The sequence below is a fragment of the Cannabis sativa genome, chromosome X (assembly GCF_029168945.1).
Source record: "Cannabis sativa cultivar Pink pepper isolate KNU-18-1 chromosome X, ASM2916894v1, whole genome shotgun sequence".
NCBI lineage: Eukaryota > Viridiplantae > Streptophyta > Magnoliopsida > Rosales > Cannabaceae > Cannabis > Cannabis sativa.
Genome location: NC_083610.1, coordinates 32,912,627 through 32,923,329, shown reverse-complemented (window position 1 = coordinate 32,923,329; position 10,703 = coordinate 32,912,627).

Below are 10,703 nucleotides of genomic sequence, written 5' to 3'. Positions count from 1 at the left end.
TTCTTTTTTTTTCTGGTTTTTTCTTTTTCTTTCGTCTGAAACAAACCCTCTCTCTTTACATCACTCTCTCTCGATCTCCTCTCTCTCGATCTCCTCTCTGTTTTTTTCTGTTTTTTTCTTTTTCTTTCGTTTGAAACAAACACAAACCCTCTCTCTCTACATCACTCTCTCTCGATCTCCTCTCTCTCGATCTCCTCTCTCTTTCTCGTTTTCAATCTAGGGATTTCAAAACCCCCTTGGGCGGCCACCACAGTTCTCCACCCTCACAAGCCTCGCCTGACACCAAGGAGGAGATCGACAGATCTCCGATCTCACGAGCCCCATCACAGAACTCACGAGCCTCGTGTTCAGTAAGCCCTCTCTCTCGCCCTTGCGATTTTCTTTCTCCGTTAGTTGCGATTTTATTTCTCTTTAATCTAAGGTCTCTTTGATGTGTTTAGATCTTGATGTGGGGTTTTGTTTGGATCTGAAAAAGAGGTTTCGGTGATGGTTTTGGTGTGTAGATGTGGTTTTGGTGGTGTGGGCAGTTCGGTTGTGGTGGGCAGTGGTGGTCTGGGTGGAGGAAGGGTGGTCTGGGCAGAGTAAGGGTGGTTGTGGTGTGGGCGGTGGTCTGGGCAGAGTGATAGAGCGAGAGTGATGGCTGAGATTGAGAGAGGTGGGGATCGAGTGCTGAGAGAGAGGGGGATCGAGAAAGACTGTTTGCAAGAAAGAAAAGAAAAAAGAAAGAAAAAGAAAAAGAAAGAAAGGAAAAAAAAAAAAATAAATAAAAAAAAATTATTTAATTTTTTATTTATAATTTTTTTTTTAATTTTAAAATAATTTTTTTATTTTTTATTTTTTTTAAATAAATTTTTACGTGGACTAATAAAATTGTGCCACGTGTACACTGTGTACACGTGGACATTCCAACCTGGCACTTAACAGCCAAAAATGGATGGAAAAGGCTAACTGCTAACGGACTAGTGGTTTAGGTAGTTTTACCACCAAAATTTTAGATTAGGGGGTAAGTTGCAAAAACCTGTCCACTTTAGGAGGTTTTGCCGCAAATAACCCTATTATTTAATACAATATTATGTTTACTATCACCTTGTACTAATAGGTTATATAAAATTATAAATTCTTCACAATATACTCGACCGCAACCGCAACCACGGCTTGGACTCGGACCCGGACCCGAAACGCCCCAAACCCATACCAGAACTAGGACTCAGATCCCAGACCGGGACCTGAACTCGGACTCGGACTCAGACCGAAACCCGGTCCTCATATCCAAACCCAAACCCATGGAAATGGACTTCGGACCCAGACCCATGGACTCAAACCCCAAACCCGGACCCCGACCCTAACCCTGACCTGAACTTGAACCCCAGACCTGAACCCCAGACCCAAGTCGAGACTTGGACCTCGAACCCAAAGCCAGGTTCGGCCGGGCTCGGCCCCAAACCTCAGACTCTGACCCTAGTCCCGGTCCGAGATCCAGGTCTGGGTTCGGGTCTAAGGTCTGGGTCCAAGTCCTAATTTGGGTTTAGGTACAGGTCCAGGGTCTAAGTCCCAGTTCGGGTCTAGGGTCTAGGTCTCGGTCTTGATTTGGGGTTCAGGTTTGGGTCGGGGTTCGAGGTTTGGGTCAGGGTCTAGGTTGGGATTGGGGTATGCGATTTGGGTTTAGGTTTGGGTCCCGTGTTCAGGTTCGAATCCGAGTCCAAGGCCTGGTCCAGATTTGTGGTTCAGGTACAGGTCCAGGCCTAGGGTTCGAGTCTAGGTTCGGGTTTGGCTCTGGGTCTAGGTCTGGGTCCAGGGTTCGGGGTTCGATTCTAGGTTCAGGTCTAGATTTAGGTCTAGGGTGCGGGGTTAGATCTACGGTCCAGGTTTGGGTCTAGGGCTGAGGTCGGGGGCCCCGACCTGAACCCGAACCCGAACCCAAACCTCGACCCTAGACCCAAATCGAGACCTAGACCCCGGACCCAAACCTAATTTCGATTGGCTCGGCTTCGAACCCAGGTCTAGTCGGGCCCGACTTCGAACCCCGAACCTATACCGTAGTTCCAGTTCTAGTCCGGGTTCGGGTTTGAGTCCTAGTTAGAGTTTGAGGTTTGGATCCTTGTTCGAGTCTGCGGTTCAGGTCTCGGTTCGGGGTTTGGGTCCAGGGTGGAGGTCGGGGTCGAGGTCAGGGGTCGAGGTCAGGGTCGGGGTTCGATTCAGGGGTCCGTGGTCCTAGTTCAAATTTTTGTTTGGGGTCAAGGAGTGGGTCTAGTTCTGGGGCTGGGTTCAAGGTTCGGGTCTGGGGTCCAAGCTTGGGGTATGAGTTCGGGTTCAGGTTTGGGTCCGAGGTGCGGGTTCGGGTCTGGGTCTAGGTTCGTGTCTGGGTCCAAGTTCAGATTAAGGTTTGGGGTCCGGGGTCTAGGGCTGGGGTCAAGGCCGAGTTTGGCCCAGACCTTTTGTAAATATTATAATAAAAGCTAATACGCGCCATTTGTTATGTATTAAATAATATGACTCACGTTGTATTAAAATTTATAATCATAATAATTAATACAATACAATATTTTATCCAAATACGATGTTATTTGTTATTTAATACAATACCACTCTTATATGCTCTACCAAATTAACCTTTATGTATGATTTATTGTTTTGCTCACACTTTTTACTCAGATCTAAAATAGTTGTTTGGTATATTTAATTGTGTTTTATTATATTACAGCGAATAATTGTACTATATGTAATATTTTTATATAATACATTTGATATTGGCGTATTTATACATATGTATGAATAATATTTCCATATAAATTAAAATTTAACGTAATATTATATAAAAGTATAATATAAAATACTTAAGTTATACAATATAATACGATTTAATGTAGCGTATCAATTTAACTTTCAAAATTTGTAGAATTTGAAACTTGGAGATGACTAACGATGGTAGCACATAAAAGCTTATTGTTTCTTTAAAAAAAAAACAGTGAACATGACTTTTTTTTAGCCAAAAATAATTATTTTGCCTTTACTTTTGAAATAAAATATGATAAAATTTTGATGATGTATTACTTTTAACTTGAACGTTAGTTGAAGGGATTTATATATTTTCTTTCGAAATCTAACACTATGTTTGGTAGGAGGGGGAGACGGGTAGATGGAGAGGGGTGGAGGGAGAGTGATGGAAGGAAAGACTAAATCACTTGTTTGGCAAGAGGGAGATAAGAAGGGAGAGGAGAGATGAAGGGAGAATGTCTCCCTCCAAACCTTCAAAATTTAATCCCAAATTTGGTAGGATTGTAGAAAAAGACAAAATACATTTTATAAAATACAATAACTATCCTTAAAAAAATAATAATTTTATTTTTAAAAGGATAATTTTATAATTTTACTAATCAGGTTTTTCTCCATCCTTCCCACCTTACACCTAATACCAAACAATACAGAATGTGAAGAACTTCAAATTTGGGATGTAAAACAACAAATTTCAAGATATTCATTTGAGGCCGTAATGATTTCAAGATTTAAATAATTAAATTGTGTATGCTATACACTCTAAATGAAAGGTTCTACAATTCTAAACATGCAGATTTTTGTTTTTTACAAAAAAGAAATACCAAAATTAAAGATTATATATATTATATCTCCACTTGAAATCGGGATGCATAATTATGCTTCAACCAAGTTTTAATCAAACTTTATTGCAAAACCATTGTGAAGCATCATTTTAACAATATTTTGGCGAAAAATCAAATTTTTATTATGTCATTGTTAAGAAATGTTAATCATCATTTTTTAAAACTATAAATTTACATGCTACAATCATAAAGGTATGGTTAAGCAACGCAAAAATATATTTAAGTGTCACAAAAGCATCGTCAAGTATCGCAAAAGTATTGCTAAGTTGATTTTTTTTTACAATTAAAAAAATAATGTAATAAAAGCAAAGGGAGGAAAAGTATAGTTAAATTTTTACATAAATATTTTTGTGATGCTTAATCATATATTTTTTTTTCTCATTTACACTTTTCGTTAACTCATTTGTTTTCATATGCGTTTATTTTTTATTTTTTATTGAATTTTTAAAAATAGAAAAATTTACATAATTGATCACAAGTTTTGAAAAAAAATTACAACATGAACTTTTCTTTTATTTTTATGTTTTGAATGTTTTTTATTTACAAAAACATCTTCAGTAAAAATAATAAATAATTTCTTTTGGTTGTTTTATAGTTCATTTATATTTGTCATGATGTTATTTTTCTGATTGTTTAATAGTTTATTTATAATTGTGGTAAGGTTGATTTTTTATTATTTTTTAGTTATTTTTTCACTTTTTGCTGAGCAAAGTATATTTTTGTAATTTTAAAATTTTACAATTGTATTTTTATAAATAAAAACTTTAGGCTGTAAAATTGTACATAAACATAAAAAAAAGGTATTTGTGAAAATTCCCCTAAAAAATATTTATAGCTTATTATCCTCCTCTAACCCTTAAGATTCTACTATAATTTTTTTTATTAAATAAAATTTGGATTTTTTATTTTGTAAAAGTTACTGATTGGACTCTCTATTTTGTTAAATGACAATTCATGCCCTGTATTTTTCAAAATAGAACATAATAATACCCCGAGTTGGAAGTGTTATGACAAGATTAGTTATATTTTTGACATCTCTTTTGTACTAGAAACTCGATTTAGATTGATTATATATTTTTTAGTCATTTAAAAAAAATGAATAAAATTAAGCTTAGGGTATTCTATATACCATTTCATAAAATATAAGGTCCGAATTGTCATTTAACAGAATAATGAGAATAATTATTGATAATTTTTACATAGCATAGGGTATAAAGTGATAGCCTATATTTTAATATAAAAAAAAAAGTCAATTCAGCATTCTTCTCTTCTACATGGTAAAATTATTTTTGAAATATATATAATGTGATCAATAGTAAATTTCATTATTTTTAATGTTGACGCGACTTTTTGTCAACTGATCTAAGAAGATCATAAAAATAAGAGGACTGTGATAAATTAATTTAGCTAAATAAAACCACGATAAATAAAAAGGACATCAGGGATTTATAGTAGTTCACCCCCATACGCGATGGTAATGGGACTACATCTACTTTATTTTTATTAATTGGATTCGACACACTAGAATTATGTTCTCAAGAATGTGTAGATAATTGCACAAAAGAGATCTCCATGTGAAATTTATATTGAGACTTATGAACACGAGACTCATGGGAGATCCAACATTCATAAATCTAATAAGGATGGGGGTTGTAGTGTTCTTGGGAACAATAATCCAATGAGAACAAGAAATAGAGAATGGTCTATCTTCCTTGGTAAATATGTTTGAGATAATGGTATTTGTCAAAGGTATAATAATGGAAGCTTGGTGTCGTGAAGAACACAAAGAAGAAGATGCAGAAGGAAAATACATCCTCCAATGGTATCAAAGTCTAGGAAGCTCTTAGAATGAGATCAAGGATTTCAATCTCAAGTCGTCTCATCCCTTAAACCCTAGCCTATCACTATCTTTATATAGGCTTGGGATTTGTTAGTGATCCCCCACATGTCCGGGTGTCTCACTTTCAAATTTCAAATGTTATTCTAAACAATGAATAAAAAATAGGAATAAACAAATATCTACGAAAAGATCCCTTATTCATTGTGAAATATCCCACAAACATTAGGATTGTTGTTGAAGTTGGTTATTTCCCTTGTCTTAAACTTGCTTGTGTGGCATTGTGCTTTGGAAATGCAAAATTGGAGAGGAGTGATAGAGGATGTCACCTCTCACCTAGAAATTCTCTCAATGGAATAGAAGTGTTGGAGAAAAGTATTTTGGGGTGGTACTTCTCGGTCATGGTGCCACATGGGCTGTGGCATAGCTCTCCCAACATCCCATTATAGTTCATACTTAATATAACCAATTAATTTCCGAGTAAAATGTGTCAGCCTATCTTGTGAGCTAATTTTGAGCCTGATAACTTTAGAATTGAGCTATGACCATGAGACATAATTAGATCTGTCATGAAAAGATATTTCCAATGAAATTTGAACCAAGTCATTTGGATAAACAGTGAGAGAGTTATGCATGTTTTACCGAAGGGAAGTATGTACTTTTCAGCTCCAAAACTGACCTGTGACATGTCATCATGATTCGTAACACCCCATTAGCGCAGGTCAGCCGTGCATGTTCCCGAACACTTCAGGGTACGTATTGACATTTTTTTGATGGTGAATCATATTTTGGACGTCTCGTGAGCCCAAAACCACATTTTGACATCCAAAACCCTAACAGGAGACCTGCGCCATCTTTTGGTACTAAAAGATGGCAGTGGTCGGCTGGGGCATATGGGAAGCCATTGATGGTGTTTCTTACTTATTTTAGTCATATAAATGTTATAAAAAATACTTTGACCACATTAGTTCTTTGCCAATTGGTAGAATAGAGCACTGCCATCATTTGGGGCACAAAGTTGGTTGTGGTCGCCTATGAGGGTTACACACTCTTTTCTGAATTTTCTCACTTTTATTTGATACCTTAATGTTGGAAATATGCTTTGGCCAAAGAAATTCCCCACCATTTGTGGTGGCTGACCACTGCCACTCTTTGGGCCACAAAGATGACAATGGTTGGCCAAGTGGTTTCTATACCACTTGGTGGCCTTCCTCACTTGGTTTTGATATGTTGATGATGAAAAGTACTTTGGCCAAGAAATCTCCTTCCCATTTGGTGTGGTCGACCTGTGCCTTTTATTTGTGCTCAAAGATGGCACAAGTCGTCTAGGGTGATTCCTTGTTGAAAAATGGTTTCTTTCACTTGTGTTGTACTCCTTGGTGTTGAGGGAACACATTTTGACAAGTCTCCTTTGGTGTTTAGAGAGTACAGACAAGTGCCATCTTCATGTGCCATCTTTTGGCACAGGTCGGCCATGCATCATGGGATGGCTTTCTTGTGCATTCTTGACTTTAATTTCAAGTGTTGGCTATTTTAGGCCTAAATAAGTCCTTGATGGTTTCCTTGTCGGATTGAGGTCTCTAAGGTGAAAATGCTGGCGCGGGCCCATAAACCCTAGGTTAGGCACACTTGGGTGTGTGGGTCCCAACACCAAATGGTTGGTTAATGTTTTCATGAGTCTTCTAGAGGTGCTTTGGGATCCTCAAGTAGGATATCTTAACTTATTTTGCCTTTGTAAGTCTTGGTCAAAGTTGTAGGGTTGACTTTTTTAATTTCTTGAAAATCAGGTATAACATTTGCCCCTAAAAGTGTTTGTCAAAAACCTTCGGGATAGACTTGATATTGTACCCCTCTCATCTCGAATGTAATAAGGTGTCGCCTTTCGCTTATTTCGTCGTCTCTTGGAGTACCCGAATGAGACTTTTTTCGGCATGAGTCAATTTTGTCTTCTAATGACTTCTTTTGGAATTTATGAAATTTAAATTTAATTCTATGATAAGAATTTTAATTTGTCTATGAATGAAAAATTTTAATCTTTCACATAAATAAATCTTGTGACAAGTGGCAAATGGAGAGAAGTGACTTTGGGCTTTTAGTGAAGACTATGTGGCAATTGTGCCAAAGGTATTTTTGGAAATCCTTGGCCAATTGTAGGCCACGACCAAAAGGCCTTTTCAATCTTTAAATAATTCCTTCATTCACTTCACATCCAATATCTCATTCTCAAAACACTTTCAAAAAACTTAAAAACTTTCAACTCTCTCCTTCTCCTTCCCTCATCTCGGTACAACATCCACATACCAATTCAAGGTATCTTTTTTTTTCTTCATTCTTTTCCTCATCCATCGATTGCCTTTGAAAGAAACCTAACCCAAGGAAAATCTTTCTCCTAGTTGTGGCCTATTCTTGGTGGGGAGAAGAGGAATTCTTCAAGACCTTTCGATGTTCGAGCAAATCTTGAGGTAAATTTCTACTTTCTTGTTTTCTTGGTAGTTTGTAATTGGTTGTTAATTGCATGAGTTAAATGGAATTGATTTAGGAAATTCGGTATAACATGGCTTTTCTTGAATGTGTTTGAGGTACGTGATGTTTGAATGTAATTTGAGTAGAATTTGGAATTATTTTGAGTTGATTTTGATGTTGTGGTTAAATTTGAATGATTTAAAATTAATGTTGTTAGTTTTGAGCAAGATTTACAAAATTTAAGTGTAAATGTGGATGTTAAAAAATTAGATCACCAAGTGTTTGTTGAAATTCTCAAGAGAGAAAAACAAGTGTTTTTTGTTACTTTACTTGTGTGGGCTTGTGCGAATTCTTCAAATATGTAGATTTGAATGTTTGTATCGTTTAATTATTTTTTTTCTAGATTCAATAAATGACACGTCACCATGTGGGCATTCTCTTGGCCGAGAACCCCAATCGTTAGCAATCATTGGAACACTTTGTCATCACTTGAATTCTACGGATTTTCATGATGGACTGTGCCACGTCACCATTAGTGTCAATAGTTATTTCCATGAATGTGCCATAGTGCCACATGAGTGGAAGTTGAATGTTGTTGAGCATAAAATCGCATGCACAATTCTGTCTTTTTTCCATAGCATTAGGATCACACATGGGCTCCACTAAATGTAATTATTTACCAATATTTTTGGAAGACTAATTATAAGAGATTAGATTAAATAATTCATAGAGAAGGAACAGGACAATACTTAGAGTTTTTATAATGCCATAGACCCTAGGGACGCCATGTGTTTATTTTTGAAACATAGTTTGCTAATAGTAAATTAACTATTTAATCAAATCTGTGATAATAGTAGAAATTTCCCTAAAATAAAATCATGGCAATAAACAAGATGACATCGCTAAAAATTTGTTTTGGGAATCTCCTATTATAAAAGTTTTGCAAAAAGGGCTATATAAAAAAGTAAGTCAAAATACACATCAGGTACAACCCAAAACAACTCCTGACAACTTGACCACATAAGTCAGATATGTCGATATGTACATTTGCCGGAGAAGACTGTCATCTCATGGCTGTCCTAGATAATCCTTGCCCTTACTTGCACCACAAAGCACCCACGAGTCACAAAGACTCAGCAAGAATAACCTTGACTCTCGCCTACCGGGACAACGTTGAATTTTTATTTTGATCGAATAAAAGGTTGCTAAAATGGTGTCTATTTTAGATGAGCTGACTACTCTATTCAACTGATGATATCTTTGGCTCTCGCCTACCAGGACACTGTATCAGCTGGTTGGAAATCTTGGAAATTATTTGAGATATGTTTGTTTTGTATTTTCACATGTCTTTGTTACGTGTTAAATGTATGATATTTTTTGAATTGTGTATGAATTGATATTGAACCTTCATGTTATTTTCTGTTATTAATTATTGTAGTTATAAATTTCGAGTCTTCATTGTTGGTCTAACTTAATTTGTTGTTTTAATGGGACAAATCTCAAAGGATTGTCATCCGTTGGACAACATAATAGTGTTAGATCTTGATAGATAAATATTTGTAAATGCAAAATCTAGTTTACTCATCCAAAGATGACAACTTAGACTAGTGTTTACAATATGAAAGAATGAAGAAGTTTATAAAATAAGAATAACTTTGACTCTCGCCTAAACGAGACATCATTGGATTCTTATTTTAATCGAAATTATCCTTTAGTTTTTCCTCTTAACTTTTTCATTAAGAAATTGCTTAGATAATATGTCATTGGACAGAAGGTTTATAAATCATCTGCTTATGATGTCACTCTATTTTCTTCTATAGAATAAGTGGCGTAGATGACTATATTTCAGATATTCTATCCGGAAATAATATATATCCTCGATCTTAAAGGATCTCCTACTTGTATATGCTTACTGTTGTCAACTTAAACTTAGAGTTAGATTAGTAGTGGTGGTCCAAGAAAGAATCATTACTCAATGAATATTTGGTATAAATTTAAGTCTTTGCCTTTAAATTTTAGATTCCAAATAGAAATTTCAAATTTCACTTTCCGAAAAATTAGACAATACAGTATAACTTTCACAAGTTATTAATATCCATTTTCTAATAATGAATCTGAGTTGTATGTTAATGTATGGATTATAAGTTTTGTAATCTGTGACCAGAACCCACTTAAACTATTTTAAAAACTCTTTGTTGTAACTAGACCTAAGTCATTAAAAGACCACAACCACATAATATGTATATATCTATGGCATTTGCATCTTGTTCATAGTGGTGTAGACAAGATCATTCTCTACAAAGAGAAAATATGCCAATATCCACTTGAAAGTAGGATCATCTATATTCGAACATATGGATGTACATTCAGGGGTGGATATGAGTTATCGTTATATTCTTAAGATGATCACTCTAGATTTTACCTTATGTAAAGAAATTTGAAAGGTTTGAGAAATTTCATGAATTTCTAGCATTGTTGAAAAACATTAAGGTAAGAGGTTAAAAATCTTGCAAACTGATAGGGGTAGAGAAATATTTGATTATGATATTAGTTGAATTTCGAATTATATTCAAACTTACCTCCCTAGAAATTCGGATTGCATGTTGATGAAAGTAAAAGGTCTATGATTAGTTACTAGTAGTTCGCTAAGTCCTTCAAGGGACATACACTAGTGATAGGAATACTTTAAAATGATGGAATGGCTGTATACTTAATGTACACCATTACTAGATTCATGGGTGTCTTGATCATGAACCTAAGAAAAGATAGAACTATTAACTTAAGTT